We start from the raw sequence: 13,560 nt of genomic DNA on the forward strand, positions 1-13,560 counted from the left end.
CCAATCCTTGTAAAAATTTATTGTATGTATGTACCTTACCTAAATAAAATTGTATTGTATTGTATTATAATATAGCAGCAACTGACTTCTTACCTAGCCCTTGTGTACATGTGTTGTTCCTACTCACAGCAGCAGCACAGCAGTTGGCACAGCAGTTGGTACAGCAGTTGGTACAGCAGTTGGTACAGCAGTCGGTACAGCAGTCAGTTCAGTGTGAAAAATTTTGTAGCACGAAGCGTCGTTTCGTAACCAAAACATCAGATTTTGTACACATCAAAGCGTCGTTTCATACACGGCGTCGGCACGCAGATTACTTGTACACAGCTTGAGTCAGCACATGCTGCCCGAAACGCATTGCGTAATAGTGGCTTTAGGCATTGTATGTACTAGCTCTATCTATATATTGATCCATTAATGTAACATCACTTGTATGTATGTACCTTACCTGAATAAACATATTTATTTATTTATTTATGCTTGGGGTAGCACATAGCATTGGTTAGCACATGGCATTGGTTAGCACATAGCATTGGTTAGCACATAGCATCGTTTAGCACAAAGCATTGGTTAGCACACAGCATTGGGTATGGTGCTCACAGCACGACTTCTCCTTCCTCCTCTGGGTGAGACAGCATGCTCCTTCCTTGTTTGAAGTTGAACAAAATACCTGCACTCCCAGTTCATCCTCGTCGCCAATGTGGTGTTTGTGTGTTACTGAGGAAGTCTTGGTTGTAGGGTTGATGTAAAGTCATGACTTGGTTACTGACTTTAATACGTATATACACAATTACATGACTAGTAGCTACCAAGCTTGGTGGGCGTCCTGTACGCTCTGTTTACCTTCTCTCTCTGGCGTCTGCTCCGCCACACATAGAAAACGGATGGTACCATTTTCTGTGAACATGACAGTATACAAGTTAAGGGCACTGGCCTGTAGTTCAGTGCTTCTTGTCTGTCACCCTTTTTGTATATTGGGACAACATTAGCCGTCTTCCATGTTTCTGGTAGGTCTCCCGTTTCCAGTGACCTACTATACACTATGGAGAGTGGCAAACAAAGTGCTCCTGCACACTCTTTCAATACCCATGGGGAGATTCCGTCCGGCCCAACAGCTTTCTCACGTCCAGCTCGAATAGGTGCTTTTTGACCTCATCTCTTGTTATTTCGAACCTTTCCAAGGTCGCCTGGTTTGCTGCCACCTCTCCTAGCACCATGATCTCTCCTTGTATAGACCTCCTGGAACCTTTTATTGAGTTTTTCGCACACCTCTTTGTCATTCCCTGCTTACCTGTACTCACTCGTCTTAAGTTTCATCACCTGTGGTATATCTGAAAACCTGAACCCGACCAATGCCAGTACTTAAAATAACTCTTTCAGTGCCTGAGCCTAACCTAACTTAATCTAACTTTGTCTAAGGTGCTGTCTCTGCCTTACCATTTACCTAATGTTCTCTCATTCATATAATTTCCTAAATAATCCATCAAGTCTCCATGCACTTATGCAAGCATCTACCTCAGTTTCATTGTAAAATTTTACTCTTAAATCTATTCTTACCCTATTCCATTTAAATTGTAAATTTAATTGTATTGATCTATGTCATTTATTGAAATCAATTATTGATCTCATTTTGTTCTTTTAATTAAGTTCATTCTAATTATAGGTTAAAACTAAGCTAATTAAAATTTATTATCTTTAAGATTATTTTACTTTACAATTATCATTTGTCAAATTTTTTTTTTATATATATATATATATATTCATCCTGACAGTCTCTACTGATTTTTTTGTTCTCTCCACCAAACTTGTGTATCCTCCATGGCTATCTAGTGACTTTTTATTCTACCTCTAATTGTTTCAATTCTTTTGTTTACTTGCATTTATTGTTGAGTTTTGCCATAATTATTCTCTAATTTTAGCAGACTCAATACTTTGTAAGCTCTTATTGTATTGTTATATTATTATATTGCTGTGTTTTGCTACTATAACTTTCTATTTTACAGCAGATTTAGTTTTCATCTGTTCCTGAAATTGTTTATCTTATTGTATCGTGACATTATCTTATCTATATGCTTACTGATATTGATCCAGATCGAAATCTTCTGTCCCATATCCACACAAATCAGCACATTGATCATCATTATTGCAGGTATTACACAGCAAATCTTGCAAAAAACAAACTCCTAAATAACACCTGCTTATCAGTTTACAACCAAAATGTTAGGTCACTTGGTAAACATTTTGATGATATAAATGCACTTCTTACAGCACTAGGTACTAAATTATCTTTCATCATTTTAACAGAAACTTGGCTAAGGAATGACTATACCCAACTCTACAATTTAGCTGGTTATAAAGCCATTCATAACTGCAGGCCTAATAAAAAAGGTGGCGGTACAGCAATATATTACAAAGATACCTTCACTTGCAATAGTGTCATTAGTGATAGAGACGACTATTGTGAATATACCTTTGCCAAGTTCTCCAGTAAATCCCTTAAATCCTCCCTGATAATCGGTGCCATCTATAGATTTCCTAATACCAACATAGCTTTATTCTCTGACAATGTAAGGAATTTTATCATAAATAACAATCTCAACAAAAATCACATCATTCTGGGAGGTGATTTCAATATTGACCTGGGTCTTCAAAACAACCCTCAAGTTGACTATTTCCGTAACAGCATGCACTCCTGTATGCTAATCCCCACAATCACCAAGCCCACCCGAGTCACTCAAACATCTGCCACTACCCTGGATCATCTATGGACTAATATAACAGGTCCCCTTACATCTGGGGCAATTTATGACAGAACAACTGACCACTATCCTACTTTCCTCATAGCAAACATTGACACATCACCACCAGAAACCAAAAAACTTTCATTCAGGCTACATAGTGAATCAGCTTTAGGCAATCTCTCTAATGCACTCCACAATATTAACTGGGAATCTGAATTTAATAATTCACAGGATATAAACTCATCAACTAACCTCTTTCTCTCCAAAACTCTAAGCCTCTACAACACTCACTGTCCCCTCCTTACCAAACAAGTAACTGACAAAAGAAAAAATAACCCGTGGCTCACAAGTGGCATAATTAAATCAATCAACAAAAAACATGAATATGAAAAGAAATTTAGGAGTGGCCTAGTTTCAATGGAAGTAGTTAAAAGGTACTCGTCAGTGCTTACCAGTATCATAAGAAAAGCAAAACTTTCATATTATGAGACTAGATTCAAAGAAGCACAAGGCAACATGAAAAGCACATGGAATACCATCTCTAACATCCTGGGAACTAAACAACACTCCCACAACCAGATAACACTCTCTAAGGATGGCCTTACACTGTCATCTAACTTAGAAATGGCGAATGAATTTAATAGCTTCTTTTCATCGATTGGTGCTAACCTTGCAAGTAAAATCCCACAGACTCAGACACATATCAACACATATCCCAGCAAACACAGAACGTTTGTGGACGTTTTTAAATGGTTCCACAAAGGTAATACTGTAACTTTTGACATAAATACGTATATCTGATGTTCTTAAAACCAAAGGATATAACTAAAAACATATATTCTTGAGACACAGTTTTTTAAGATTTATGTAAAAATTTAAAAATAATAGTGAATGCTATGGTATTATAATGTTTTCATGCTTTATATTTAAGAATAAATAATTTTCAGTCAACATTTAGTTTTTTTTGTTTACTTTCTGTAAAGCTATCCAATTTACGTTCTTATAACATAAATATAACATTTATATGACGTCAGTATAACGTTATTTACACGACATCATTACGTTATTATGATGTTATATTAACGTATAATTCCTGTGTGAAAACCAGAATATATATTGAACTTTATGTTTTAAACCTTGTAAAGTTATCATAAAACTTGGAATAAGACGGTAAGCATGCTTTACTTATGAAAATATACAAACAAATCAACAAAAACATTTTAACATAAAAAACATAAACATAACATAAAGTAATTGCATGCATGGGAGTTAACTGGAACTCTGTAATATTGCATACATGAACCTTAAGGTACAAACCCAGTGTATTTACTCATGCAGTTCTTTCCTAAATCTAAATTTTTCCAATTTTTACACTTTGTTTCGAGTTCTGTCTTGTGTTGCTACTTTTAATACCCCATTAATGTCCCCTTTGTTATGTCCATTCATCCCATTGTGCACCTCTACCATATGTCACTCCTAATTCTTTGCTTTTCTAGAGAATGTAATATAAGCTTTGACAATCTTTCTTCATATGACAGGTTAACAGGTAGAACAAAGATTACCATTTATATATGGATAACTATTATAAGTCGGTTTGAATGAGTGAATTGCTGCTTGAAGATTGAAATTGAAATTGAAATTGAAATAAGTTTATTGAGGTAAAATACACACAAAGGGATGAGGTAGCTCAAGCTATTCTCACCCCATTCAGTACAACGTGTTAATATATACATAGACACACATCTCAAACAATAAACATATTACCAAACATTCTGAGAGGTAAACATATACATTTCCTCCTTCACAAGTAGTATGGTATCAGACGTACACACAAATACTTTTATGACCTAGGTATACTGTATAGACAATTTGCAAGACACCTGCAGATAATTCAACAAAATATTACAATCTTGGTGCAAAATTCTTATATCTCTCAAGAATATCATCAACCTTTCCGTTGTGACACATCCAGGCTATTTGTTCAGGAACAGTCCTTATCTCAGTGTTTCTATATACATTAATCAACGGACAATCAAGAATATAATGGGCAAGGGTGTGAGACCTTAACATACCACATAGTTTACACTTCGTGTCATTACCATGAACATCTATCCCATATTCCCAGTAATATTTGTACCCAAGCCTGAGCCGCATGTACACAGAGTCACTCCAAGCATTTCTCCTTTTACCATAAGTGAAATGGGTGTTTTGACTCACATACATGTAGTGTTGCATGGTTTGACTTCTCTCATACATTATCTCTCTCCTCTCCACTCCCGCCTGTGCCTGAATATTTCTGATTTTGCTTCTTATTTGTCTCATTGTGAATTCACATTCAATGTCAACTTGTGGTTTTGATGTGGCACGTTTGGCCAAGTCATCCGCCACCTCGTTGAGCACTATTCCAACATGAGACGGAATCCACATGAATTTCACACTATAACCTTTCAGCTGTATCTCAGTTATTCTTCTCTTACAGTCCTCCACTATAGACATGAAGACTGGGTTTCGACTGTTTAAGGACTCCAGTGCTCCTCGGCTATCGACAAATACAAAAACATTTTTGTCGTCATGACGTACTTCCTCCAAACACGCCAGAATGGCCTGCAGTTCAGCTTGTGTGGATGATATATAATTACTAAGCCGGAGTTCAATTATCCTGTCCACAGTCCCAAACTCCGTATAATCCCTTATTAGGACACCACACCCTGCCCTGCCATCTTCCGCCACCGACCCGTCGCAATATACATGTAAACTGTTGCCTCTTGGTAACCGAGATATCATGCTTCCATACAAACACCGTAATTGTCCCGGTTCATGATGAATCTTTTTCACCTTGAGGGGTACAATTTCGACGTCTATTTTCTGTACTATCCAGGGAGCAGACATATTACACTGTCGAGAGGGTTTACAGCAGTCAAGTACGTCGTATTCCCTGAGGTCATGAGCTAATCCTCTCGTATAGCGTGTCTCCCTCAGTTTCCTGGAAGTGTGTACGTCACTCAAGCAGGTCTGAACGCTCTCAAACAGCTTATCCCCTCCTTTTCTCCGCATGAAACGAATAGATACTCTAGTGTTAATGTCACGGACTCTATCACACACACTCTGTAAATTTAATTCCATTCTCATTATTTCAATCATTGCATTTCTTTGACATCCAAGAATAATCCTCATAGCCTCGTTCTGTATCAGCTCTATTTTTTGAATTCTGCCTTGGCCTGTGTAAGACAATACGGGTGCTGCGTAGTCTATCAGGGATCGAACAGTGCTTATGTATAACATCCGCAAGATAGGTACCCCAACACCTTTACCAGAAAAAGCCAGTGCTTTTAGAGGATGCAGACGGGCTTTACATAAGGTGCTGATATGATTTATTTCAGCATTTTTACTCTCACATGTGTATCCAACATACATGCCCAGATACTTGTACTTCTGTACACGGCTCAGTTCCACACCATTTAGAGTAAGTGTTATATTTCTTCGTTTCCTATACTCGTATTTGGTTTTATCTGCATTTATAACTAAGCCTAACTTGTGACAGGTTGTACCAAGTATGTTAAGAGCATCTTGAATTTTGTTCCCAGAAGTGCCTTGTATAAGAATGTCATCAGCATATATGATCGTCGTGACCCCTGGAGGATACATCTCTGATGCTAATCTGTTCATTAATACATTGAATAAGGTGGGACTTAATACTCCCCCTTGTGGGGTACCTAACTGAAACCTCCGTTCCTCAGACATGTATCCCTGGTAATACACCTGACCTTTTCTGCCCTGTAGATAATCCCTTATCCAGTGTAGCAATCTCCCTGTTATTCCCAGATTGGCTAATTCGTATAAGATTACTTCCCCATTGGCTTTATCAAACGCTCCTTGTAGATCAACAAAAACTCTACAATTGTCATCCACATTAGACAAGCACTTTAAGAGACAATCCGCAGTACTTTTGCCTTTGATAAAACCAAAGAGATTACTGGACATGTTATCACCTACAAGGTAGAGTAGCCTATTTAACAAAATCCTTTCCATCATTTTACAAAAGCAGGATATTAAGGAGACAGGTCTGTAGCCTCCGTTTGACTTAGGGATAGGAATGATGACAGCCTCTTTCCATTTTCTTGGTAACTTTCCCTCTCTATAACTCATATTAAACAAATCAAGTAAGGGATTAGGTTTCATACCGGCTAAATAATTAAGTATGTCATACGTTACTCCATCTTTTCCCGGAGCAGTGGAACTGCCACTTTTTATAGCATCCAGTAGCTCATCGTGGGTTATCTCAGTGCATGTTATAGATCTTGTATTTAAGACACATAAAGTTACTCCATTTCTAATATTTTCCCATGACTCAATGGTGACTCTCGTGTCTGCAGGTAAGGACTCCATACCAGCAGCACTTGCCCATTTATCTACTAACTCATTAGCAACTTTCCCTGGATCTGAGTGAGCAATGAATTTGGTCTTACAACCCCTGACTTTATTTACTGCTCTCCATATGTCTTTAAGGTTCTTAGTATTACCAATGGACTGAGCAAATTCTTGCCAGTATCTGTCCCGCGCCTCCTTCCTCACCTGACTGCATTCCCTAGCCACTTCCAACATTGTATTTTTCTCTTCATCCCTCATTCCATTTTTTAACCATGCTTTATGCGCACTCCGTAGCATTCTCTCCCATCCCTTGACTTGCTGATCATTGGAATATTTAAATTTCTTAGGTCCGTGCGTCTTGCTTCCCCTGCCCCCGTTATTTTCCCTCTGTACTAATTTCTCTATGTTCTCGACCATATCCTCGTAAAAACTATCAACGCAGAGCGGCGTGTAATGTTGATACCAATCTCCCATATTTTGAATAAAGTAATTTTTCATATCTTTATTAATATTTAGCCTTTTCCTTTGAAAGTGGACTTGTTTTTTCCCCAGTGGTAATTCAACGTTCAAGGCAAAGTGGTCACTAAGTAGTTCCCGAACAACCCGAGCCTCCCCCATAATCCCCTGAGAGTTTAAAACGCAGGCATAGTCAAGCCGTCCTCCCCTGATGTGAGTTGGTTCATTGTTTCCCAAGAGACAGGTATCTGGATGATCTTGTAGAAACTGTAACCACTTGACCCCATTAGTATTAATACTACCTACTGTCCCAAGGCTTGTGTGCCGAGCATTAAGGTCCCCAATGACCAGTGAAGGATTAGTATAAATGCAGTCAGGTAAATAGTTAGCGTCGAAGCAGTTCCTGGATACATACAAATTAACTACAATAAATTCCCCTTCCCTTAATGATAATTTAACACAGACACTCTCTATACCTTGCGTTTTTGATGGCGGTTCTACTAACTCTGCTGGTATGGAGTTCTTAACATAAATCGACGTTCCTCTGATGTTATTTGCGGCGAAGAGGTGAAACCCTTTATAACCATTTAATTTCAATAATCCTTCATTCCTATCCCCTGTCTCCTGGAGAGCTACAACATCAATATCATTTCCCATCACATAACAATGAACATCTGTAACCCTGTTTCTCAAACCATTAACATTCCATGACAACACTTTCAGTCTAGGGTGATCCATTATTAATCAATTCAGTGCCTAAGTCATCCCCAATAAGTTCACTAAATGATAGCCATACCTTGTATAACATCTCCCACCTCCTCCCAAGTTCACCAGTAAAAGCGACATTGCGATTCTCAAGAGATTTTTTCAGCCCTGAGATGTCCATTATTGGCCCAAATGATTCTTTCATTTTATGTGTAATTATAGGGTTCTTCCTTTCCCTACGACTATCATCATTCACACACACTTCACTTTCCTTCATTTCATCACTCAATATTTCATTTTTGTCCTCAACCACTATATCCTGACTATCCTTCACCGTTTTGTGATTTTCCTTGACCTCCTGAACGTTTAATTTAGCCTCGATGGACTCGATTCTCTGCCCCAGATTTTGGAGGAACTCACCAACTTTTTTAAGTTCAGCCCACACTTCCTTGACCATATTATTATGACCCTCTTTCTGAGCCACAGTAGCCACTTCACTCACCGTTACACTGTCACTGCCGGAGTCCTGAGTGGTGGCGTGGCTGCTTGTTGCTGGAGCCTGCCTAAGTAAAGGTGACTCCTTTACCCACGCATTCGTCCGGTTCACTGGCACTGTTTGGGGCAGACTGTTTTGCTGTGCTCCCGGTGTCTGGGTAAGAGCTCTTGCTTGCTCTGTAACATTCACCGGCCGGAGAACAGCCATACTCGGCCTCTTGCTACACACAGCCGAGCTCGCATTGTGAACACCTCCACAGTTGCAGCATCTGGGAACTATTTTCTCACCCAGATTCAGTCTGTTTCTACACACAGTAGAGAGGTGAGACTTTCCGCAGAAACGACATCGTGGATCATTTTGACAGCTCCAGGATTTATGCCCCCATCTGCAGCATTTCAGGCATATTATGGGCTCTTCCACATACTTTGCTACATGCCTGTAGCCAGCCCCGGTGATGAACACTTTCTCGGGTACGTCGCCTCTCACTAGAGCCACCACCTGACTCCTAGCTTCACCTTTAATAAGGTGACGCTTGGCCCACACAAATCGTTGGTCGTCGAGTATAAACTCGGGGTCCAGAATCTGAGGGTATTTATAGATAATTACCTTCGTCAGCTTCTCGTTCCCCTCCGGTATTTCCATAAGAATTCCATCATATCCTTGCCGGCTAAGAAACGTCACTGCCTCCATAGAACCTACCGTTAAGTAAGGTCTGTTTACACCTTCCTTCAGTAGGGGCTCGAACTTGCGGTGTTCTCTTCCGAGTTTGACGGTCCACAGCAGCTTCTGATGATAGGCCAACGTGCATGAGGCAGGGAAGAGAAGCCTCCATCTCCGCTGACCCTCACCTTCCTCACATCGTTCCGTCCGTTTGTCTGCATCAGTCTCGGCGTCGTTCTTCATTCTCTTATCGTTTCCGTTAAGTGTATTACTGTCCACACTACGCCTTGCCTCCTGTCTTCTTCGTTTCTTCTTATTCCTTGACAGAACTTCTAGATACTCGCCCTCCTCGTCTGGCTGGCTGCTTTCAGAGGTCATGTTAATAACGTCGTGAGAAGTAGCCATGTCTTCTGGTGACTGAGTCTCCATCTCAGTACCCAGCATGGGGGGAGGGGGGGGGAAGGTGCGGAGCAGGTATCTTGACCCGACCGCGTCCCAGGTAAGACTTGCTTGAAGATAGGTATATACACCTGTGGTACTATCAGATTGCATCGTGGTGAGCCTAAAACCCTTCAGATCCAAGCAAAGGGTAAAATGCCAGCAGATACAATTGCGAACACATTGATACCAAAATGAAAGACATATGACGAGAATTGAGGTAACCAAAGTGAAAAGAGTGTTCACATTACATTGCACTAGAGTGCTCCCGGGTTACTTTCTCTCACTTTCTCTGTTTTGTGCGGATGGTACACCTTGCTTTTGGAGTTTATATGCATTTAAACCTGTAGATAATTCTATTGCTAACACATTGATACCAAAATGAAAGACCTAGGATGAAAATTGGGGTGACCAAAATGAAAAGAGTGTATACATTTTATCGCTCTTGTGCGCTCCCTGGTAACACACTCTCGCTTACTCTGTTTGTTGCGGATGGTAAGCCGGGCTTTTGGAGTTTATATGCCTTTAGTCCTGTAGAGAATTCTATTGCGAACACATTGATGCCAAATTGAAAAAACTAGGATGAGAATTGAGGTAACAAAGTTGAAAAGGGTATACACTTTTCAGTATTATCACACTCTCTAATGTAATGAGAGTTGCCTGAGGGTGGCTCAGCTTTCTTTTTCTGGTACCCTTGGCCTACATTCATCTTGTCGGCGGGTGGAGCGCGCTGCTGTCTTTGACATTATATGCACATACTTCTGTTGGGAATTCTATTGCGAACGCATTGATACCAAAATGAAAGACATAGGACGAGAATTAAGGTGACAAAGTTGAAAAGAGTATACACTTTTCAGTATTTCCGCACACTACCAGGGAATGTCCAAACAAAAATGGAGAGAGTGGAGGGGTAACTTGCCCAAAACGCGAAAGTGTTTGGGGAGATTAACTTTCGTTCAATACTATTATGCAAAAGGAGCCACACATCTATAGTTCATCCAATAAAATCAGCAGACTTCTAGATGTTACTACTGCTCGGCTTAGACTCGGTTACAAGTATTTCTGGGAATTCTCATTATCTGCCGATGTAGACCTGACCAAATGTTAACTGTCAACAAAATTATTTGCACACCCCTTCGTCACTATGTGATAGTGAATTCAGAGACAATTCTATAACCAATGTACCAACGATGTGTCAATATTTCATTCAAAATGATCTGGTACCAGAAATTTTAGCCAAATATCCCCAGTTTGCTAACTGTAAGTAGTAACTAAGTGATTGTAACCTATCCACCGCTGCCCACTGGATGGGGAGCGGTGTGCAGGACAAACATATCAATTGTGACACTAGCTCTCCACATATGTCAGTTGCTTAATTTAGAAACTGTACTTGTGATCGATCTCGAACCTATTGTTGATGTGACGACTTATACTGAATTTTGTAACTAGCTCATCAAGATTGTAACTTGCTTAGCTAAATGAATTGTTGGGTTCAGTCCCTGAGCCCATTATGTGCCTCTGCAACCCTTTCCACTACCGCCCACAAGATGGGTATGGGGTGCATAATAAATGAACTAAACTAACTTTAAGGCATCCTGAAAGAAAGCTTGGAGGGCTTGAAAAATTGCAGAACGAAGCCTTGAGGATAATCCTTGGGTGCCTTCGTACCACAAAGATACTTAATATGAGAAAGGAACTTAATATTCCGAGCGTTGTTTATCGTGTTACTGAAAATAACTGTCAAATTGGTATAAAAATGCTTAGGCTAGCTCATCCTAACCGTTGCACAGAAGCCCTCCAGAATTTCTTTATTGAATGTAAACATTGTTTCAAATAGATAAATAAAATTGGAACTGAACTCAGAAAGTATCAGATTTATAATTTGTACCAAGAGAGACAACAATAGCACTTTCCTGCACTGTAGGAAATTACACCCTTTTCAATTTTAATCCCTCCCTTTCCATCAAAGGAGCAAATTAGAGATCAGTCCCAGCTTTGTCTTGAGGCAAAGCTCAACGTCTTAAGCCATATTGATGCTCTGTCCACAGAGCATTCTCTCTCTCAAATCATATACACTGAAGGTTTCCTACAGCGCCCAACGGGTGCAGCTGGAAGTGCAGTTGTCCTGGCAATAGGATATGACTTATATTTTGAGTGGGGAGTCCGTATAAACAACTGGGCCTCTACCCTTCAGACTGAACTATTTGCCTTGCTCCTTGCACTGAAATGTGTACAAGTATCCAAACTTGATACATTAGTTGTAAGTGACTCTTTATCATCCTTAATTGCTCTCAACTCTTTAAGACATAACTGTAACATGCTTGTGTCTGAAGCTAGACACAAATACAATAACAACTTGAGGAACCTTATCATAAACAATAATCTCAACAAAAATCACATAGTTCTCAGAGGTGATTTCAATATTGACCTAGGGCTACAAAATAACCCTCAAGTAGACTGTTTCCTCAACAGCATGAATTCCTGTATGCTCATCCCCGCAATCACCAGGCCCACCCGAGTCACTCAAACATCTGCGAATACCCTGGATCACTGATGGACCAACATAACAGCTCCTCTTACATCAAGTATAATCACTGACAGAACAACTGACCACTATCCTACCTTCCTTGTAGCGAACATGGCCATAACACCACCAGGTAACAAGAAAATTACCTTTAGGTTACAATGTGAAGCGGCAATAGGCAATCTCACAAATGCCCTCCACAATGTAAACTGGGAATCTAAATTTATCAATACACAGGATAATAATTCGTTAACTAGCCTCTTTCCAAAATTTAAAGCCTTTACAATACTTATTGTCCTCTCCTCACCAAGCAAGTAACTGGCAAAAAGGTTAAATAATCCCTGGCTCACTAATGGCATACTTAAAGCAATCGACAAGAAACATGAATATGAAAAAAAAACTTAGGATTGGCCTAGTTGGAAAAGAAGTAGTTAAGAGGTATTCATCAGTGCTTACCAGTATAATAAGAGCAAAGCGTTCCTATTACGAGAATAGATTCAAAGAAGCAAAAGGCAACATAAAAAGCACATGGAGAGCCATCTCTACCATCCTAGGAGCTAAACAACATTTACATAATAAGATAAAAATCTCCAAGGATGGTTATACACCTGCAACAGATCTTGAAACAGCAACTGAATTTAATATAGCTTCTTTTCATCGTTTGGTGCTCACCTTGCCCGAAAAATCCCAGAGACTCAGACATATGTTACCACATATCTTTCACGCAGCTATCCAAACTCTCTTCTCCTCTCTCCGGTCAGCCCTACAGATGTTGTGTCCATCATTCACTCGCTAAAAACCAAAGCTGGGAACATTAGTGAAATACCATCGATGGTACACAGGCGTGCCTCCCATGCCCTAGCACCATCCATAGCACTGCTGTTCAACAAATCCCTAGAGTGTCATACCTTCCCTGATATCCTTAAAAAAGCAAGAGTAACGCCAGTTCATAAAGGAGGTAACACGGCAGACATAAATAATTACAGACCCATATCGAATCTACCTATATTATCAAAATTATTTTTTTTTTTTTTACAAACAGCTCTACTCCAATCTTGTAAAATTCAATATACTAAGTCCCTGTCAGTTTGGCTTCCGCTCCCAAAAGAGTACCAATGATGCTATTGTTAGTCTGCTTGACTTAATCTTCTCAGCCCTTGACAAAAGTGAGTTTC

Source organism: Procambarus clarkii, chromosome 15 (genome assembly GCF_040958095.1).
Source record: "Procambarus clarkii isolate CNS0578487 chromosome 15, FALCON_Pclarkii_2.0, whole genome shotgun sequence".
Classification (NCBI taxonomy): Eukaryota; Metazoa; Arthropoda; class Malacostraca; order Decapoda; family Cambaridae; genus Procambarus; species Procambarus clarkii.